The sequence below is a fragment of the Cupressus sempervirens genome, chromosome 2 (genome assembly GCF_028749045.1).
Source record: "Cupressus sempervirens isolate cs-2001-9-10 chromosome 2, ASM2874904v1, whole genome shotgun sequence".
In the NCBI taxonomy this organism is placed as follows: domain Eukaryota; kingdom Viridiplantae; phylum Streptophyta; class Pinopsida; order Cupressales; family Cupressaceae; genus Cupressus; species Cupressus sempervirens.
This window is the reverse complement of record NC_143119.1, coordinates 567,407,869-567,427,868: the sequence shown is the minus strand read 5'-3', so window position 1 is coordinate 567,427,868 and position 20,000 is coordinate 567,407,869. Positions and strand designations below refer to the sequence as shown.

Here is a 20,000-nt window from a genome sequence, read left to right as displayed (position 1 = left end):
CCCCATAATGCTCGCATCACAAATGCTCACAGCAGGGTCGTAATGCAAAGATGTACATCGCGCACGTGACCGAGTAAGGACACTCAGAGACATCCATTTCCCAGGCATATGCCCCCTACACGCTTTTTGGTGCACCCCGTACAAACGGCCATACTTCGACAAGCCGTTCGGATCGTCGCACAGGGCAGGACAGGGCATGGAGAGTTTCCGCATCCAAACAAAAATTATCGGTAATACTCTACGCTTCTACTGGCCTGGACCACAAAGGCTGTCACGACAGTGCCATGCACTTCTGTAGGATGAGGCAGTGAAGAGGCGAGCACGCACCGAGAACACACTAGCGAATAAATTATGCGGCAACCAAACCTTTCGCCGGCCCCCCTCTCAATCCCAAGGCTCTACCGATCGGCAAAAACTTAGGGTGGAGAGTGGACCCTTGATGAAATTAGGGACGTCGAGCAATGCACCCGTGCAACCAAACCATCTCTTTCCTTCTTGCCGTCCGGGCAGGATAAAAATGCAATGATAGAACGTGCCAATGAGACGGAGCCCTTGGCTAAAAGATACAACTCCATACACACTCAGCAACAAGCGCATCTTAGAATCGAACACCAAATGTGCAGTGTGTTGCAAGCCGTGCAGACACCTACATATAGGGTATATCCATCAAAACAAAGCGACAAGTACTTCCCACCAGCTCCGCCATTGCGATTACCGAATGGGATAATACTCACCGCCATAGATTAATGACCATCATTACCATCTCGGAATAGATACAAGCACATCGAGCTTCATCCGATCAGCTGGATGAATTTCACCTTGAAGGGGCCCAATCCAAAAGTTCCGGAGGTCATCTCCTGGAACTCTCAAGAATAAGGCCCATCTTACATGCAAACTCTGCTACTGCGCAAACATAGGTTGCAATTAAAGAGAAATTGCAAGGCCGTCACAATGGCCCGAGGCCAATGCTCCGACTAAGTCAATTTTCTCTTGCAATCACCATGCCGCCGTTCACAGAGAGATCTCCCCATTCACTTGTGACGCGACGCACAATCCAAGGGATAGACGCAAGCTCGCCCTTGAAAGGCCACTTTCCAAGGCATCCCCCGATGACACATTGGAACGACAACCGCTGTCGAACCATTTCCCAATGTTGTGCCAATCGAGTTGGCACGGAGCCGCTAGACGAGGGCTCCCGTTTTAGATCGAGTTTTAAAATCACCAAGAAGACGCGGTGAGGGCTGGCAACCGCTGCCAAACCTTTTTTCCGAAATTGCGCCAGCTGAGTGACTAGAAAACATGCTTTACGCGATAGGCACGCAAAAAATTTTGCTAGAGCGCCAAGCACCCACCTCATGGCTAGAGACAAGGGCTCGCCATTAGATCAACTTCGAAATCGCTGAACAGACGCGCTGTAGAATGGCAACCGCTGCCAAGTCTCTTCCGTAGTTGCGTCGGTCGAGTGATCAAAGAAGGTGATCTAAGAGAGGGTCCAAGCGTAGGCATTCGTTGGGGGATTCGCGCCGATGGCATAAATTTATGCAGTACCCGAGCAACACCGGACGGAGGTGCTAGACGAGGGCTCCCGTTTTAGATCGAGTTTTAAAATCACCAAGTAGACGCGGTGAGGGCTGGCAACTACTGCCAAACCTTTTTCCGAAATTGCGCCAGCTGAGTGACAAGAAAACATGATCTAAAGGAGAGTCCAGGAATAGCACCCTCGAGGGTGGGCTTCATGCCCCTCTAATTGATTCAACGTCGGCGTCCACCGTTTCAAAATCCGACATATCCATCCACCCTAACAGCGGCATTGAATAAATGAGGGGGGCACGGGAGAGGCTCGCAGCAACCACCTCTCTCATTGTAGCCGCGATAGGCACGCAAAAAGATTTTTCTAGAGCGCCAAGCACCCACCTCATGCCTAGAGACAAGGGCTCGCCATTAGCTCAACTTCGAAATTGCAGAACAGACGTGTTGTAGAATGGCAACCGCTGCCAAGTCTCTTCCGTAATTGCGTCGGTCGAGTGATCGAAAAAGGTGATCTAAGAGAGGGTCCCAGCGTAGGGAATTCGTTGGGGTAATCGCGCCGATGGCAAAAATTTGTGCAATACCCGCGCAACACCGGACGGAGGTGCTAGACGAGGGCTCCCATTTTAGATCGAGTTTTAAAATCACAAAGAAGACGCGGTGAGGGCTGGCAACCACTGCCAAACCTTTTTCCGAAATTGCGCCAGCTGAGTGACAAGAAAACATGATCTAAAGGAGAGTCCAGGAATAGCACCCTCGAAGGTGGGCTTCATGCCCTTCTAATTGATTCAACGTCAGCGTCCACCGTTTCAAAATCTGACATATCCATCCGCCCTGACAGCGGCGTTGAATCAATGAGCTGGGCACGGGAGAGGCTCGCGGCAACCACCTCTCCCATTGTAGCCGCGATAGGCTCGCAAAAAATTTTGCTAGAGCGCCAAGTACCCACCTCATGGCTATAGATAAGGGCTCGCCATTAGATCAACTTCGAAATCGCAGAACGGACGCGGTGTAGAATGGCAACCGCTGCCAAGTCTCTTCCGTAATTGCGTCGGTCGAGTGATCGAAGAAGGTGATCTAAGAGAGGGTCCAAGCGTGTAGGCATTCATTGGGGGATTCGCGCCGATGGAAAAAATTTGTGCAATACCCGAGCAACACTGGATGGAGGTGCAAGACGAGGGCTCCCGTTTTAGATCAAGTTTTAAAATCACCAAGTAGACGCGGTGAGGGGCTGGCAACCGCTGCCAAACCTTTTTTCGAAATTGCGCCAGCTGAGTGACAAGAATACATGATCTAAAGGAGAGTCCAGGAAAATAGCACCCTCGAGGGTGGGCTTCATGCCCCTCTAATTGATTCAACGTCGACGTCCACCGTTTCAAAATCTGACATTTCCATCCGCCCTGACAGCGGCGTTGAATCAATGAGGGGGGCACGGGAGAGGCTCGCGGCAACCACCTCTCCCCTTGTAGCCGCGATAGGCACGCAAAAAATTTTGCTAGAGCACCAAGCACCCACCTCATGCCTAGAGACAAGGGCTCGCCATTAGATCAACTTCGAAATCGCTTAACAGACGCGCTGTAGAATGGCAACCGCTGCCAAGTCTCTTCCGTAGTTGCGTCGGTCGAGTGATCGAAGAAGGTGATCTAAGAGAGGGTCCAAGCGTAGGCATTCGTTGGGGGATTCGCGCCGATATCATAAATTTATGCAATACCCGAGCAACACCGGACGGAGGTGCTAGACGAGGGCTCCCATTTTAGATCGAGTTTTAAAATCACCGAGTAGACGCGGTGAGGGCTGGCAACCGCTGCCAAACCTTTTTCCGAAATTGCGCCAGCTGAGTGACAAGAAAACATGATCTAAAGGAGAGTCCAGGAATAGCACCCTCGAGGGTGGGCTTCATGCCCCTCTAATTGATTCAACATCGCCGTCCACCGTTTCAAAATCTGACATATCCATCCGCCCTGACAGCGCCGTTGAATCAATGAGGGGGGCACGGAAGAGGCTCGTGGCAACCACCTCTCCCGTTGTAGCCGCGATAGGCACGCAAAATATTTTGCTAGAGCGCCAAGCACCCACCTCATGCCTAGAGACAAGGGCTCGCCATTAGATCAACTTCGAAATCGCTGAACAAACGCGCTGTAGAGTGGCAACCGCTGCCAAGTCTCTTCCGTAGTTGCGTCGGTCGAGTGATCGAAGAACGTGATCTAAGAGAGGGTCCAAGTGTAGGCATTCATTGGGGGATTCGCGCCGATGGCATAAATTTATGCAATACCCGAGCAACACCGGACGGAGGTGCTAGACGAGGGCTCCCATTTTAGATCGAGTTTTAAAATCACCGAGTAGACGCGGTGAGGGCTGGCAACCGCTGCCAAACCTTTTTCTGAAATTGCGCCAGCTGAGTGACAAGAAAACATGATCTAAAGGAGAGTCCAGGAATAGCACCCTCGAGGGTGGGCTTCATGCCCCTCTAATTGATTCAACGTCGCCGTCCACCGTTTCAAAATCTGACATATCCATCCGCCCTGACAGCGGCGTTGAATCAATGAGGGGGGCACGGGAGAGGCTCACGGCAACCACCTCTCCCCTTGTAGCCGTGATAGGCATGCAAAAAAATTTTGCTAGAGTGCCAACCACCCACCTCATGCCTAGAGACAAGGGCTCACCATTAGATCAACTTCAAAATCGTTGAACAGACGCGCTGTAGAATGGCAACCGCTGCCAAGTCTCTTCCGTAGTTGCGTCGGTCGAGTGATCGAAGAAGGTGATCTAAGAGAGGGTCCAAGCGTAGGCATTCGTTGGGGGATTCGCGCCGACGGCATAATTTTATGCAATACCCGAGCAACACCGGACGGAGGTGCTAGACGAGGGCTCCCGTTTTAGATCGAGTTTTAAAATCACCAAGTAGACGCGGTGAGGGATGGCAACCGCTGCGAAACCTTTTTTGGAAATTGCGCCAGCTGAGTGAGAAGAAAACATGATCTAAAGGAGAGTCGAGGAATAGCACATCCGAGGTGGGCTTCATGCCCCTCTAATTGATTCAATGTCAGCGTCCACCGTTTCAAAATCCGACATATCCATCCGCCTTGACACCGGCGTTGAATCAATGAGGGGGGCATGGGAGAGGCTCGCAGCAACCACCTCTCCTAGATAAGCTATTAGTGCGAGGCTCGCTCTGCATTAGAAATTAGCAAACACACCGACATCCGCCTTAAAAATCCAAATCCTTTAAAATTCCTACCAAACAGCCATTCACGACCCAATTTTTTATGGGGTCGGCAGAGGAGCAAAAGATTGTCATCGGTTAGGAGATGTGAGTTCATGGAGCCGAGGGACTGAAATGGTCATCGAGCTCATCCGATCAACTGGATGAATTTCACCTTGAAGGGGCCCAATCCAAAAGTTCCAGAGGTCATCTCCTGGAACTCTCGAGAACAAGGCCCATCTTACATGCAAACTCTGCTACTGCGCAAACATAGGTTGCAATTAAAGAGAAATTGCGAGGCCGTCACAATGGCCCGAGGCCAATGGCTCCGACTAAGTCAATTTTCTCTTGCAATCACCATGCCGCCGTTCACAGAGAGATATTGCCATTCACCTGTGACGCGACGCACAATCCAATGTCTAGACGCGAGCTCACCCTTGAAAGAAAGACCACTTTCCAAGACATCCCCCGATGACACATTGGAACGTCAACCGCTGTTGAACCATTCCCAATGTTGTGCCGATCGAGTTGGTACAGAGGCGACCTTAGGGAGCTCCCGCATAGCAATCAGGATGTGCTTTCGTGCCCATCTCTCACAAAAACCAATGTTAGCTATGGACAAATTTGGAATCCAAGGGCTCGCATCCATCGATATCGTCGGCACTGGGTCTATATATTCAAAGGCCACAGAGAGGTTCCGATAAGAGAAGCTCCCCTGCTCGCTCGCACAAACATCCCAAATTCTAGACACAATCTCCCGCCCTTAGCATCGCTCTCCAGATCACCGCAATGACACATTGGAATGACAACCGCTGTCGAACAACTCCCGAAATTGTGGCAATGGAGTGAGAAAGAAGAGCATCTTTGGGGAGGCGTGCATAGCAAACAGGCTGTGCTGCTGCTTCATTCCGCTCTTATATAGATTCGAAATTATTGATTTCGTTTGGAATCCGAGGCTGCATTCGTCCTTGCTCAAACAAGCAATGGCTCTTCTAATCGAATGGCCACGGGGAGCTTCCGATAACAAAGGCTCCCTTGTCACTCGTGATGCGTAGGCCAACTGCTAGACGACGGGTCGCCCTTCAGATCGCTGCCCAGGCAACCACCACAATGGCACCATTGGAACGACAACCGCTGCCGAACCATTCTGAAAATTTTGTGCCAAAGAAGTTGTTGCGTAGAGAACGACTCTGGGGAGAGAGCCCTCGCATAGCAAAATCGTGATGGCTTCACGGCCCTCCCAATAGAAACGATGCTGGTGCCAATATTCCAAAAATCTGAATAACGTGTCTTTCACGAACACCAGCACTGATTTCTATTAGGGAGGGTCGCCGAGAACTTTTGTTATCAAAGCTCCCATTGTAGCTGCGATAGGCACACAAAAAATTGCTAGAGCCCCAAGCACCCACCTCATGGCTAGACAAGGGCTCGCCATTAGTAGATCAACTTCGAAATCGCTGAACAGACGCGCTGTGGAATGGCAACCGCTGCCAAGCCTCTTCCGTAATTGCGTCGGTCGAGTGATCGAAGAAGGTGATCTAAGAAAGAGTCCAAGGCTAGGGATTCGTTGGGGGATTCGCGCCGATAGCAACAAATTATGCAATACCCGAGAAACACCGGACGGAGGTGCTAGACGAGGGCTCCCATTTTAGATCGAGTTTTAAAATCACCAAGTAGACGCAGTGAGGGCTGGAAACCGCTGCCAAACCTTTTTCTGAAATTGCGCCAGCTGAGTGACAAGAAAACATGATCTAAAGGAGAGTCCAGGAATAGCACCCTCGAGGGTGGGCTTCATGCCCCTCTAATTGATTCAACGTCGCCGTCCACCGTTTCAAAATCCGACATATCCATCCGCCCTGACAGCGGCGTTGAATCAATGAGGGGGGGCACGGGAGAGGCTCGCGGCAACCACCTCTCCCGTTGTAGCCGCGATAGGCACGCAAAATATTTTGCTAGAGCGCCAAGCACCCACCTCATGCCTAGAGACAAGGGCTCGCCATTAGATCAACTTCGAAATCGCTGAACAGACGCGCTGTAGAATGGCAACCGCTGCCAAGTCTCTTCCGTAGTTGCGTCGGTCGACTGATCGAAGAAGGTGATCTAAGAGAGGGTCCAAGCGTAGGCATTCGTTGGGGGATTCGCGCCGATGGCATAAATTTATGCAATACCCGAGCAACACCGGACGGAGGTGCTAGACGAGGGCTCCCATTTTAGATCGAGTTTTAAAATCACCGAGTAGACGCGGTGAGGGCTGGCAACCGCTGCCAAACCTTTTTCTGAAATTGCGCCAGCTGAGTGACAAGAAAACATGATCTAAACGAGAGTCCAGGAATAGCACCCTCTAGGGTGGGCTTCATGCCCCTCTAATTGATTCAACGTCGCCGTCCACCGTTTCAAAATCCGACATATCCATCCGCCCTGACAGCGGTGTTGAATCAATGAGGGGGGAACGGGAGAGGCTCGCGGCAACCACCTCTCTCGTTGTAGCCGCGATAGGCACGCAAAAAATTTTGCTAGAGCGCCAAGCACCCACCTCATGGCTAGAGACAAGGGCTCGCCATTAGATCAACTTTGAAATCGCAGAACAGACGCGCTGTAGAATGGCAACCGCTGCCAAGTCTCTTCCGTAGTTGCGTCAGTTGAGTGATCGAAGAAGGTGATCTAAGAGAGGGTCCAAGCGTAGGCATTCATTGGGGGATTCGCGCCGATGGCATAAATTTATGCAATACCCGAGCAACACCGGACGGAGGTGCTAGATGAGGGCTCCCGTTTTAGATCGAGTTTTAAAATCACCGAGTAGACGCGGTGAGGGCTGGCAACCGCTGCCAAACCTTTTTCCGAAATTGCGCCAGCTGAGTGACAAGAAAACATGATCTAAAGGAGAGTCCAGGAATAGCACCCTCGAGGGTGGGCTTCATGCCCCTCTAATTGATTCAACGTCGCCGTCCACCGTTTCAAAATCTGACATATCCATCCGCCATGACAGCGGCGTTGAATCAATGAGGGGGGCATGGGAGAGGCTCGCGGCAACCACCTCTCCCCTTGTAGCCATGATAGGCACGCAAAAATATTTTGCTAGAGCGCCAACCACCCACCTCATGCCTAGAGACAAGGGCTCGCCATTAGATCAACTTCGAAATCGCTGAACAGACACGCTGTAGAATGGCAACCGCTGCCAAGTCTCTTCCGTAGTTGCGTCGGTCGAGTGATTGAGGAAGGTGATCTAAGAGAGGGTCCAAGCGTGTAGGCATTCGTTGGGGGATTTGCGCCGATGGCATAAATTTATGCAATACCCGAGCAACACCAGACGGAGGTGCTAGACGAGGGCTCCCGTTTTAGATCGAGTTTTAAAATCACCGAGTAGACGCGGTGAGGGCTTGCAACCGCTGCCAAACCTTTTTCCGAAATTGCGCCAGCTGAGTGACAAGAAAACATGATCTAAACGAGAGTCCAGGAATAGCACCCTCGAGGGTGGGCTTCATGCCCCTCTAATTGATTCAACGTCGCCGTCCACCGTTTCAAAATCTGACATATCCATCCGCCATGACAGCGGCGTTGAATCAATGAGGGGGGCACGGGAGAGGCTCGCGGCAACCACCTCTCCCCTTGTAGCCGCGATAGGCACGCAAAAATTTTTTGCTAGAGCGCCAACCACCCACCTCATGCCTACAGACAAGGGCTCGCCATTAGATCAACTTTGAAATCGCTGAACAGACGCGCTGTAGAATGGCAACCACTGCCAAGTCTCTTCCGTAGTTGCGTCGGTCGAGTGATCGAAGAAGGTGATCTAAGAGAGGGTCCAAGTGTGTAGGCATTCGTTGGGGGATTCGCGCCGATGGCATAAATTTATGCAATACCCGAGCAACACCGGATGGAGGTGCTAGACGAGGTCTCCCGTTTTAGATCGAGTTTTAAAATCACCAAGTAGACGCGGTGAGGGCTGGCAACCGCTGCCAAACCATTTTCCGAAATTGCGCCAGCTGAGTGACAAGAAAACATGATCTAAAGGACAGCCCAGGAATAGCACCCTCGAGGGTGGGCTTCATGCCCCTCTAATTGATTCAACGTCGGCGTCCACCGTTTCAAAATCCGACATATCCATCCGCCCTGACAGCGGCGTTGAATCAATGAGGGGGTCACGGGAGAGGCTCGCGGCAACCACCTCTCCCGTTGTAGCCACGATAGGCACGCAAAAAATTTTTCTAGAGCGCCAAGCACCCACCTCATGGCTAGAGAAAAGGGCTCGCCATTAGATCAACTTCGAAATCGCTGAACAGACGCGCTGTAGAATGGCAACCGCTGCCAAGTCTCTTCCGTAGTTGCGTCGGTCGAGTGATCGAAGAAGGTGATCTAAGAGAGGGTCCAAGTGTAGGCATTCGTTGGGGGATTTGCGCCGATGGCATAAATTTATGCAATACCCGAGCAACACCGGACGGAGGTGCTAGACGAGGGCTCCCGTTTTAGATCGAGTTTTAAAATCACCAAGTAGACGCGGTGAGGGCTGGCAACCGCTGGCCAAACCTTTTTCCGAAATTGCGCCAGCTGAGTGACAAGAAAACATGATCTAAAGGAGAGTCCAGGAATAGCACCCTCGAGGGTGGGCTTCATGCCCCTCTAATTGATTCAACGTCGCCGTCCACCGTTTCAAAATCTGACATATCCATCTGCCCTGACAGCGGCGTTGAATCAATGAGGGGGGCACGGGAGAGGCTCGCGGCAACCACCTCTCCCCTTGTAGCCACGATAGGCATGCAAAAAATTTTGCTAGAGCACCAACCACCCACCTCATGGCTAGAGACAAGGGCTTGCCATTAGATCAACTTCGAAATCGCTGAACAGACGCGCTGTAGAATGGCAACCACTGCCAAGTCTCTTTCGTAGTTGCGTCGGTCGAGTGATCGAAGAAGGTGATCTAAGAGAGGGTCCAAGCGTAGGCATTCGTTGGGGGATTCACACCGTTGGCATAATTTTACGCAATACCCGAGCAACACCGAACGGAGGTGCTAGGTGAGGGCTCCCGTTTTAGATCGAGTTTTAAAATCACCAAGTAGACGCGGTGAGGGATGGCAACCGCTGCCAAACCTTTTTCCGAAATTGCGCCAGCTGAGTGAGAAGAAAACATGATCTAAAAGGAGAGTCGAGGAATAGCACATCCAGGGTGGGCTTCATGCCCCTCTAATTGATTCAACGTCGGCGTCCACCGTTTCAAAATCCGACATATCCATCCGCCTTGACACCGACGTTGAATCAATGAGAGGGGCACGGGAGAGGCTCGCGGCAACAACCTCTCCTATATAAGCTATTAGTGCGAGGCTCGCTCTGCATTAGACATTAGCGAACACACCGACATCCGCCTTAAAAATCCAAATCCTTTAAAATTCCTACCAAACAGCCATTCACGACCCAATTTTTTATGAGGTCGGCAGAGGAGCAAAAGATTGTCATCGGTTAGGAGATGTGAGTTCACGGAGCCGAGGGACTGAAATGGTCATCGAGCTCATCCGATCAACTGGATGAATTTCACCTTGAAGGGGCCCAATCCAAAAGTTCTGGAGGTCATCTCCTGGAACTCTCGAGAACAAGGCCCATCTTACATGCAAACTCTGCTACTGCGCAAACATAGGTTGCAATTAAAGAGAAATTGCGAGGCCGTCACAATGGCCCGAGGCCAATGGCTCCGACTAAGTCAATTTTCTCTTGCAATCACCATGCCGCCGTTCACAGAGAGATCTCCCCATCCACTTGTGACGCGACGCACAGTCCAAGTGCTAGACGCGAGCTCACCCTTGAAAGAAAGACCACTTTCCAAGACATCCCCCATTCACTTGTGACATGACGCACAACCCAAGTGCTAGACGCGAGCTCGCCCTTGAAAGAAAGACCACTTTCCAAGACATCCCCCGATGACACATTGGAACGACAACCGCTGTCGAACCATTCCCAATGTTGTGCCGATCGAGTTGGCACAGAGGCGACCTTAGGGAGCTCCCGCGTAGCAATCAGGATGTGCTTTCATACCCATCTCTCATAAAAACCAATCTTAGCTGTGAACAGATTTCGCCGCAATGACACCATTGGAAGGACGACCGCTGTCGAACAACTCCCGAATTTGTGCCCCGATGGAGTGAGAAAGAATAGCAACTTTGGGGAGCCGCGCATCGCAAACGGGCTGGCTGCTGCTTCATTCCGCTCCTATATATAGATCTGATGTCGTTGATTTCGTTCGGAATCCGAGGCTGCATTCGTCCTTGCTCACACAAGCAATGGCTCTTCTCATCGAATGGCCACGGGGAGCTTCCGATCACAAAGGCTCCCTTGTCACTCGTGACGCGCAGCCCAACTGCTTTCCGAAATTGCGCCAGCTTGAGTGACAAGAAAACATGATCTAAAGGAGAGTCGAGGAATAGCACCTCGAGGGTGGGCTTCATGCCCCTCCAATTGATTCAACGTCGGCGTCCACCATTTCAAAATCCGACATTTCCATCCGCCTCGACACCGCCGTTGAATCAATGAGAGGGGCACGGGAGAGGTTCGCGGCAACAACCTCTCCTATATAAGCTATTAGTGCGAGGCTCGCTCTGCATAAGAAATTAGCGAACACGCCGACATCCGCCATAAAAATCCAAATCGTTGAAAATTCTGACCAAACAGCCATCCACGACCCAATTTATTATGAGGTCGTCTAAGGAGCAAAAGATTGTCGTCAGTTAGGAGATGTGAATTCATGGAGCCAAGGGACTGAAATGGTCATCGAGCTCATCCGATCAACTGGATGAATTTCACCTTGAAGGGGCCCAATCCAAAAGTTCTGGAGGTCATCTCCTGGAACTCTCAAGAACAAGGACCATCTTACTTGCAAACTCTGCTACTGCGCAAACATAGGTTGCAATTAAAGAGAAATTGCCAGGCCATCACAGTGGCCCGAGGCCAATGCTCCGACTAAGTCAATTTTCTCTTGCAATCACCATGCCGCCGTTCACAGAGAGATCTCCCCATTCACTTGCGATGCGACGCACAATCCAAGTGATAGATGCAAGCTCGCCCTTGAAAGGCCAGGCCACTTTCCAAGACATCCCCCGATGACACATTGGAACGACAACCGCTGTCGAACCATTCCCAATGTTGTGCCAATCGAGTTGGCACAGAGGCGACCTTAGGGAGCTCCCACGTAGCAATCGGGATGTGCTTTCGTACCCATCTCTCACAAAAACCAATCTTAGCTGTGAACAAATTTAGAATCCAAGGCTCGTATCCATCGATATCGTCGGCACTGGGTCTATATATTCAAAGGCCATGGAGAGGTTCCGATAAGAGAAGCTCCCCTGCTCGCTCGCACAAACATCCCAAATGCTAGACACAAGCTCCCGCCCTTAGCATCGCTCTTCGGATCGCCGCAATGACACATTGGAACGACAACCGCTGTCGAACAAATCTCGAATTTGTGCCGATGGAGTGAGAAAGACGAGCAACTTTGGGGAGCCGCGCATGGCAAACGAGCTGCTGCTTCATTCCGCTCTTATGTATAGATCCGATGTCATTGATTTCGTTTGGAATCCGAGGCTGCATTCGTCCTTGCTCACACAAGCAATGGCTCTTCTCATCGAATGGTCACGGGGAGCTTCCGATTACAAAGGCTCCCTTGTCACCCGTGATGCGCAGCCCAACTGCTAGACGACGGCTCGCCCTTCAGATCGCTGCCCAGGCAACCACCACAACGGCACCATTGGAACGACAACCGCTGCCGAACCATTTCAAAATTTTTTTGCCAAAGAAGTTGTTGCAAAGAGAACGACTCTGGGGAGAGAGCCCTCGCATAGCAAAATCGGGATGGCTTCACGGCAGCTGGATGGGATTTGAATTCATGGAGCCAAGGGTGTGAAATGGTCATCGAGCTCATTCGATCAACTGGATGAATTTCACCTTGAAGGGGCCCAATCCAAAAGTTCCAGAGGTCATCTCCTGGAACTGTCAAGAACAAAAGCCAATCTTACATGCAAACTCTGCTACTGCGCAAACATAGGTTGCAATTATAGAGAAATTGCAAGGCCGTCACAATGGCCCGAGGCCAATGCTCCGACTACTAAGTCAATTTTCTCTTGTAATCACCATGCCGCTGTTCACAGAGAGATCTCCCCATTCACTTGTGACAACGCACAATCCAAGTGCTAGACGCGAGCTCGCCCTTGAAAGGCCGCATTCCAAGACATCCCGATGACACATTGGAACGACAACCGCTGTCGAACCATTCCCAATGTTGTGCCGATCGAGTTGGCACAGAGGCGACCAAACAACCATCCACGAAACCATTTTTGGAGCTCGGCCAGATCGGCTCGGCCAGAACGGCTAGCCCAGATCGGCTCGGCCAGCATGGGTCGGCCAGAACGGCTCGGCCAGCATGGCTTGGCAAGAACGGCTCGCCCAGATCGGCTCGGCCAGAATAGCTCGGCCAGCATGGCTCAGCCAGAACGGCTCGCCCAGATCGGCTCGGCCATCATGGCTCGGCCAGAACGGCTCAGCCAGCATGGCCCGGCCAGCATGGCTAGGCCAGAACGGGTCGCAAAGATCGGCTCGCCCAGAACGGGTCGCCTAGATCGGCTCGGCCAGAATGGCTCGCCCAGATCGGCTCGGCCAGCATGGCTTGCCCAGAACGGCTCGGCCAGATCGGGTCGGCCAGAATGGCTCGCCCAGATCGGCTTGGCCAGCATGGCTCGGCCAGAACGGCTCGGCCAGATCGGGATGGTGACTTGATGAACACACTTAGAGAGTCGGCTTGGCGGGGTGACTTGATGAAAGGACTTAAAGAGTCGACTTGGCAGGGTGACTCGATGAACGAACTTAGAGGGTCGACTTTGCGGGGTGACTTGATGAACGGACCTAAAGAGTTGACTTGGTGAGAGTACTCGATGAGGTGACCTGATGAACAAACTTAGAGAGTCGACTTGGTGAGAGTCCTTGGTGGGCCAACCTGGTTGGGTGACTTCGTGAACTGACTTAAAGAGTCGACTTGGTGGGAGTACTTGGTGGGGTTTGACTTGATGAACAGACTTCAAGGGTCGACTTGGTGAGGTGACTTGATGAACGGTCCTAAAGAGTTGACTTGGTGAGAGTACTTGGTGTGGTGACTTGATGAAAAGACTTAAAGAGTCGAATTGGTGAGAGTACTTGGTGGGGTGACTTGATGAACGCACTTGAAGGGTCGACCTGGTGGGGTGACTTTATGAACGGACCTAAAGAGTTGACGTGGTGAGAGTGCTTGGTGGGGTGACTTGATGAACATAGTTAAAGAGTCGACTTGGTGAGAGTAGTTGGTCGGGTGACTTGATGAACGCACTCGAAGAATCAACTTGGTTAGAGTACTTGGTGGGGTGACTTGATGAACGGACTTAAAGATTCGACTTGGTGGGCCGACCTGGTGGGGTGACTTGATGAACGGACTTAGAGAGTTGACTTGGTGAGAGTACTTGGTGACTTGGTGGGCCGACCTGGCCGGGTGACTTGATGAACAAACTTAAAGAGTCGACTTGGCGAGAGTACTCGGTGGGCTGACCTGGTCACGTGACTTGATGAACGGACTTAAAGATTCGACTTGGTGGGCCGACCTGGCGGGGTGACTTGATGAACGGACTTAGAGAGTCAACTTGGTGGGTCGAGCTAGCGGGGTGACTTGGTGAGAGTACTTGGTGGGCTAACCTGGCAGGGTGACTTGATGAATGAACTTAGAGAGTCGACTTTGTGAGAGTACTTGGTGGGTCGAACTGGCGGGGTGACTTGATGAACGAACTTAAAGAGTCAACCTGGTGAGAGAACTTGGTGGGCCGAGCTGGCGGGGTGAATTGATGAACGAACCTAAAGAGTCGACTTTGTGAGAGTACATGGTGGGCCGACCTGGCGAGGTGAGTTGATGACCGAACTTAAAGGGTCGACTTGGTTAGAGTACTTGGTGGGCCGACCTGGCGGGGCGACTTGATGAACGAACTTAAAGAGTCGACTTGGTGAGAGTACTCGGTGGGGTGACCTGATGAACAAACCTAAAGAGTCGACCTGGTGAGAGTACTTGGTGGGCCGACCTGGCGGGGTGACTTGGTGAGCAAACTTAAAGAGTCGACTTGGTGAGAGTAGTTGGTGGGCTGACCTGGCGGGGTGACTTGATGAACGAACTTAAAGAGTCGACCTGGTGGGCCGACTTCGCAGAGTGACTTCATGAACGAACTTAAAGAGTCCACTTGGTGGGCCGACCTGGCGGGGTGACTTGATGAACGAACTTAAAGAGTCGACTTGGTGAGAGTAATTTGTGGGCTGACCTGGCGGGGTGACTTGATGAATGAACTTAAAGAGTTGACTTGGTGGGGTGACTTGATGAACCCACTTGAAGGGTCGACTTGGTGGGGTGACTCTATGAACAAACCTAAAGAGTTGACTTGGTGAGAGTACTTGGTGGGGTGACTCGACGAAAGGACTTAAAGAGTCGACTTGGTGAGAGTACTTGGTGGCTTGACTTTATGAGCAGACTTAAAGAGTCCACTTGGTGAGAGTGGGCCTAACGGGGCGAGTTGGTGGGGCGACTTGGCGAGCGGTATTAGAGAGCCGACGTGGTGAGGCGACTCGGCGAGTTGGTTCGTTGAGATGACATGGTGAGCTGACTTGGTGAGTCGACCTGGCGAGCGAACTTAAAGAGTCGACTTGGCAACGTACTCGAGTCGACTTGGTGAGGCGACCTGGCGAGCGGGCTCAAAGAGTCAACATGGTGAGGCGACTCATTGAGTCAACATGGTGAGGTGACTCATGGTGAGGAGCTATCCTTGAGGCGACTTGGTGGGCCTACTTGATTAGTCGACTTGGTGAGCCGACCTGACGAGCTGACACGGTGAGCGGGCTTAAAGAGGCGACGACTTGGTGGGGTAACTCGGCAAGCCAACTTATCGAGGCGAGATGGTGAGTCGACTTGGTGAGCTGACTTGGTGAGCGCACTTAAAGAGTCAACTTCGTGAGGTGACTCAGCGAGTTAGCCAGCTGATGCAACTTGGGCGGGCCGACCTGGCGAACGAACTTAAAGAGGCGACTTGGGCGGGCTGACTTGGTGAGCGAACTTAAAGAGTTGACTTGGCAATGTACTTGAACAACCGACTTGGTGAGCTGACATGGTGAGTGGGCTTAGAGAAGCAACTCGGCGGGGCGACTTGATGAACGGACTTAAAGGGTCGACTTGGCGAGGTGACTCGATGAACGGACCTAAAGAGTTGACTTGGTGAGAGTACTTGGCGGGGTGAACTGATGAACGGACTTAAAGAGTCGACTTGGTGGGAGTACTTGGTGGGCCGACTTGATGAACGGACTTATAGAGTCGACTTGGTGAGAGTAGTTGTTCTGGTGACTTGATGAACGCACTTAGAGAGTCGGCTTGGCGGGGTGACTTGATGAAAGGACTTAAAGAGTCGACTTGGCGGGGTGACTCGATGAACAAACTTAGAGGGTCGACTTTGCGGGGTGACTCGATGAACGGACCTAAAGAGTTGACTTGGTGAGAGTACTCGGTGGGGTGACCTGATGAACAGACTTAGAGAGTCGACTTGGTGAGAGTCCTTGGTGGGCCGACCTGGTTGGGTGACTTCGTGAACTGACTTAAAGAGTCGACTTGGTGGGAGTACTTGGTGGGGTTTGACTTGATGAACGGACTTCAAGGGTCGACTTGGCGAGGTGACTTGATGAACGGTCCTAAAGAGTTGACTTGGTGAGAGTACTTGGTGTGGTGACTTGATGAAAAGACTTAAAGAGTCGAATTGGTGAGAGTACTTGGTGGGGTGACTTGATGAACGCACTTGAAGGGTCGACCTGGTGGGGTGACTTTATGAACGGACCTAAAGAGTTGACGTGGTGAGAGTGCTTGGTGGGGTGACTTGATGAACATAGTTAAAGAGTCGACTTGGTGAGAGTAGTTGGTCGGGTGACTTGATGAACGCACTCGAAGAATCGACTTGGTTAGAGTACTTGGTGGGGTGACTTGATGAACGGACTTAAAGATTCGACTTGGTGGGCCGACTTGGCGGGGTGACTTGATGAACGGACTTAGAGAGTCGACTTGGTGAGAGTACTTGGTGACTTGGTGGGCCGACCTAGCCGGGTGACTTGATGAACAAACTTAAAGAGTCAACTTGGCGAGAGTACTCGGTGGGCTGACCTGGTCACGTGACTTGATGAACGGACTTAAAGATTCGACTTGGTGGGCCGACCTGGCGGGGTGACTTGATGAACGGACTTAGAGAGTCGACTTGGTGGGTCGAGCTAGCGGGGTGACTTGGTGAGAGTAGTTGGTGGGCTGACCTGGCAGGGTGACTTGATGAACGAACTTAGAGAGTCGACTTTGTGAGAGTACTTGGTGGGTCGAACTGGCGGGGTGACTTGATGAACGAACTTAAAGAGTCGACCTGGTGAGAGAACTTGGTGGGCCGAGCTGGCGGGGTGAATTGATGAATGAACCTAAAGAGTCGACTTTGTGAGAGTACGTGGTGGGCCGACCTGGCTGGGTGAGTTGATGACCGAACTTAAAGGGTCGACTTGGTGAGAGTACTTGGTGGGCCGACCTGGCGGGGCGACTTGATGAACGAACTTAAAGAGTTGACTTGGTGAGAGTACTCGGTGGGGTGACCTGATGAACAAACCTAAAGAGTCGACCTGGTGAGAGTACTTGGTGGGCCGACCTGGCGGGGTGACTTGGTGAGCAAACTTAAAGAGTCAACTTGGTGAGAGTAGTTGGTGGGCTGACCTGGCGGGGTGACTTGATGAACGAACTTAAAGAGTCAACCTGGTGGGCCGACTTGGCAGAGTGACTTCATGAACGAACTTAAAGAGTCCACTTGGTGGGCCGACCTGGCGGGGTGACTTGATGAACGAACTTAAAGAGTCGACTCGGTGAGAGTAATTTGTGGGCTGACCTGGCGGGGTGACTTGATGAATGAACTTAAAGATTTGACTTGGTGGGGTGACTTGATGAACCCACTTGAAGGGTCGACTTGGTGGGGTGACTCTATGAACGGACCTAAAGAGTTGACTTGGTGAGAGTACTTGGTGGGGTGACTCGACGAAAGGACTTAAAGAGTCGACTTGGTGAGAGTACTTGGTGGCTCGACTTTATGAGCAGACTTAAAGAGTCCACTTGGTGAGAGTGGGCCTAACGGGGCGATGTGGTGAGTGGGCCTAACGGGGCGAGTTGGTGGGGCGACTTGGCGAGCGGTATTAGAGAGCCGACGTGGTGAGGCGACTCGACGAGTTGGTTCGTTGAGATGACATGGTGAGCTGACTTGGCGAGTCGACCTGGCGAGCGAACTTAAAGAGTCGACTTGGCAACGTACTCGAGTCGACTTGGTGAGGCGACCTGGCGAGCGGGCTCAAAGAGTCAACATGGTGAGGCGACTCATTGAGTCAACATGGTGAGGCGACTCATGGTGAGGAGCTATCCTTGAGGCGACTTGGTGGGCCTACTTGATTAGTCGACTTGGTGAGCTGACCTAACGAGCTGACACGGTGAGCGGGCTTAAAGAGGCGACGACTTGGTGGGGTAACTCGGAAAGCCAACTTATCGAGGCGAGATGGTGAGTCGACTTGGTGAGCTGACTTGGTGAGCGCACTTAAAGAGTCAACTTTGTGAGGTGACTCGGTGAGTTAGCCCGCTGATGCGACTTGGGCGGGCCGACCTGGCGAACGAACTTAAAGAGGCGACTTGGGCGGGCTGACCTGGTGAGCGAACTTAAAGAGTTGACTTGGAAACGTACTTGAACAACCGACTTGGTGAGCTGACATGGTGAGTGGGCTTAGAGAAGCAACTCGGCGGGGCAACGAGCTATGAGTGGACTTAAAGAGTCAATTCTTGATTTGGCAAAGACCACATGGTTAGATGACTTGGTGAGCTGACCTGGCTAGCAAAATTGGCAAGCAAACTTATAGAATCGACTTGCTGTCCCCAGCCAGGATCGCACGCCTGGGTCGACCCAACTTGGGTCACCCGACTAGGTCAACCCATCTCCGTCGCCCCAGCCTCGGGCGACCCGACTGGGTCGCCAGAGTGGGTCTACGAGGGAAAAAAAAAAAAACAAAACAAAAAAAATCATGGGAGGCCCTGTACAGCGAAAAGCGCTAAATTTTGGACATTACAAAAAAAAAAAAAAAAAAAACAAGTTACCCGCTTTTGGATCACGCACAAGTTTCAGTTCACGTATTGCCGAGCCGACTCGAGGCGTTATGCCTAGCTAGCCAGATTCGAGGTAGGGTAGCCGAAACAATCCGATTTGAGAATTTTCTTTATAAAAAGAGATCATGATAGGCCTCGTAAGGCAAAAAAGAATGAAATTTTGGGAGTTCAAAAAAAAATGTTACCCGGTTTTGGATCGCGCACAGGGCTCGCCTCACGTAGCATCGAGGTGCCCTGGGTGACATATTTCGAGCAAAAAGTCGACGGTGGCATGAGCCGTGCAAAAACATTGGAGGCCATTAAGGCTCGAGGCGCTTCGCATCGAGGTTGCCAAGGCGGGTCGGGTTGAAAACTTTGGAAGTTAACCAAAAAGAAAAAGTTAACCGCTTTTGGATCATGTACACGGCTCGGGGCACTTAGAATCAAGTCGAGCACAGTGACATGAGTCGTGCGAAAAATTTGGAGACGACTCGAGTCAGGGCATCCGACTCTATTCGAGTTCAAAACTTTGGGACTTGACAAAAAAAAGAAAAAAGAAAAAGTTACCCGGTTTTGGATCACGTAAGTGACTCGGGCCACTCAGAATCAAGGCGAGTGCGATTACATGAGTCGAGCGAAAAAAAAAAATGGAGGCGGTTAAGGCTCGAGGCAATTCGAGTCGGGGTAGCTGAGTCGATTCGAAAACTTTGGCTGTTAGCCAGAAAAAGAGTTAATCGCTTTTGGATCACGTACATGACTTGGGGCGCATAGAATCAAGTCAAGCACGGTGACATGAGTGGTTCGAAAAAATTGCAGGCGATTAAGGCTCGAGGCGATTTGAGTTGGGGTTGCTGACACAATTCGGGTTGAAATCTTTGGGTGTTAACCAAAGAAGGAAGAAGTTAACCGCTTTTGGACGGATCGACGGACCTCGTGCTCATTTCAGCCGACCGCGCGCCACTTGCGGACACGGACGGCCATCTCCGCTCCTCGCCGGGGAGGGCAAAATTTTGTAGTGCGACGCCCAAGCAGATGTGCCCTTGGCCGAGGCCTCAGGCGCAACTTGCGTTCAAAGACTTGATGATTCACGAGATTCTGCAATTCACACTA

At 51.6% G+C, this 20,000-nt stretch overlaps 1 non-coding gene across 1 annotated transcript in view; it reads right to left on the bottom strand.

Moving 5' to 3' along the window:
- Nucleotides 1-19,908: 19,908 nt before the first annotated feature.
- Nucleotides 19,909-20,000, bottom strand: part of LOC149574563 (5.8S ribosomal RNA) — a 154-nt gene continuing 62 nt past the window's right edge. The window contains exon 1 of the ribosomal RNA XR_016361247.1: nt 19,909-20,000. This exon is cut by the window's right edge and continues 62 nt beyond it. This is a non-coding gene — a ribosomal RNA (5.8S ribosomal RNA).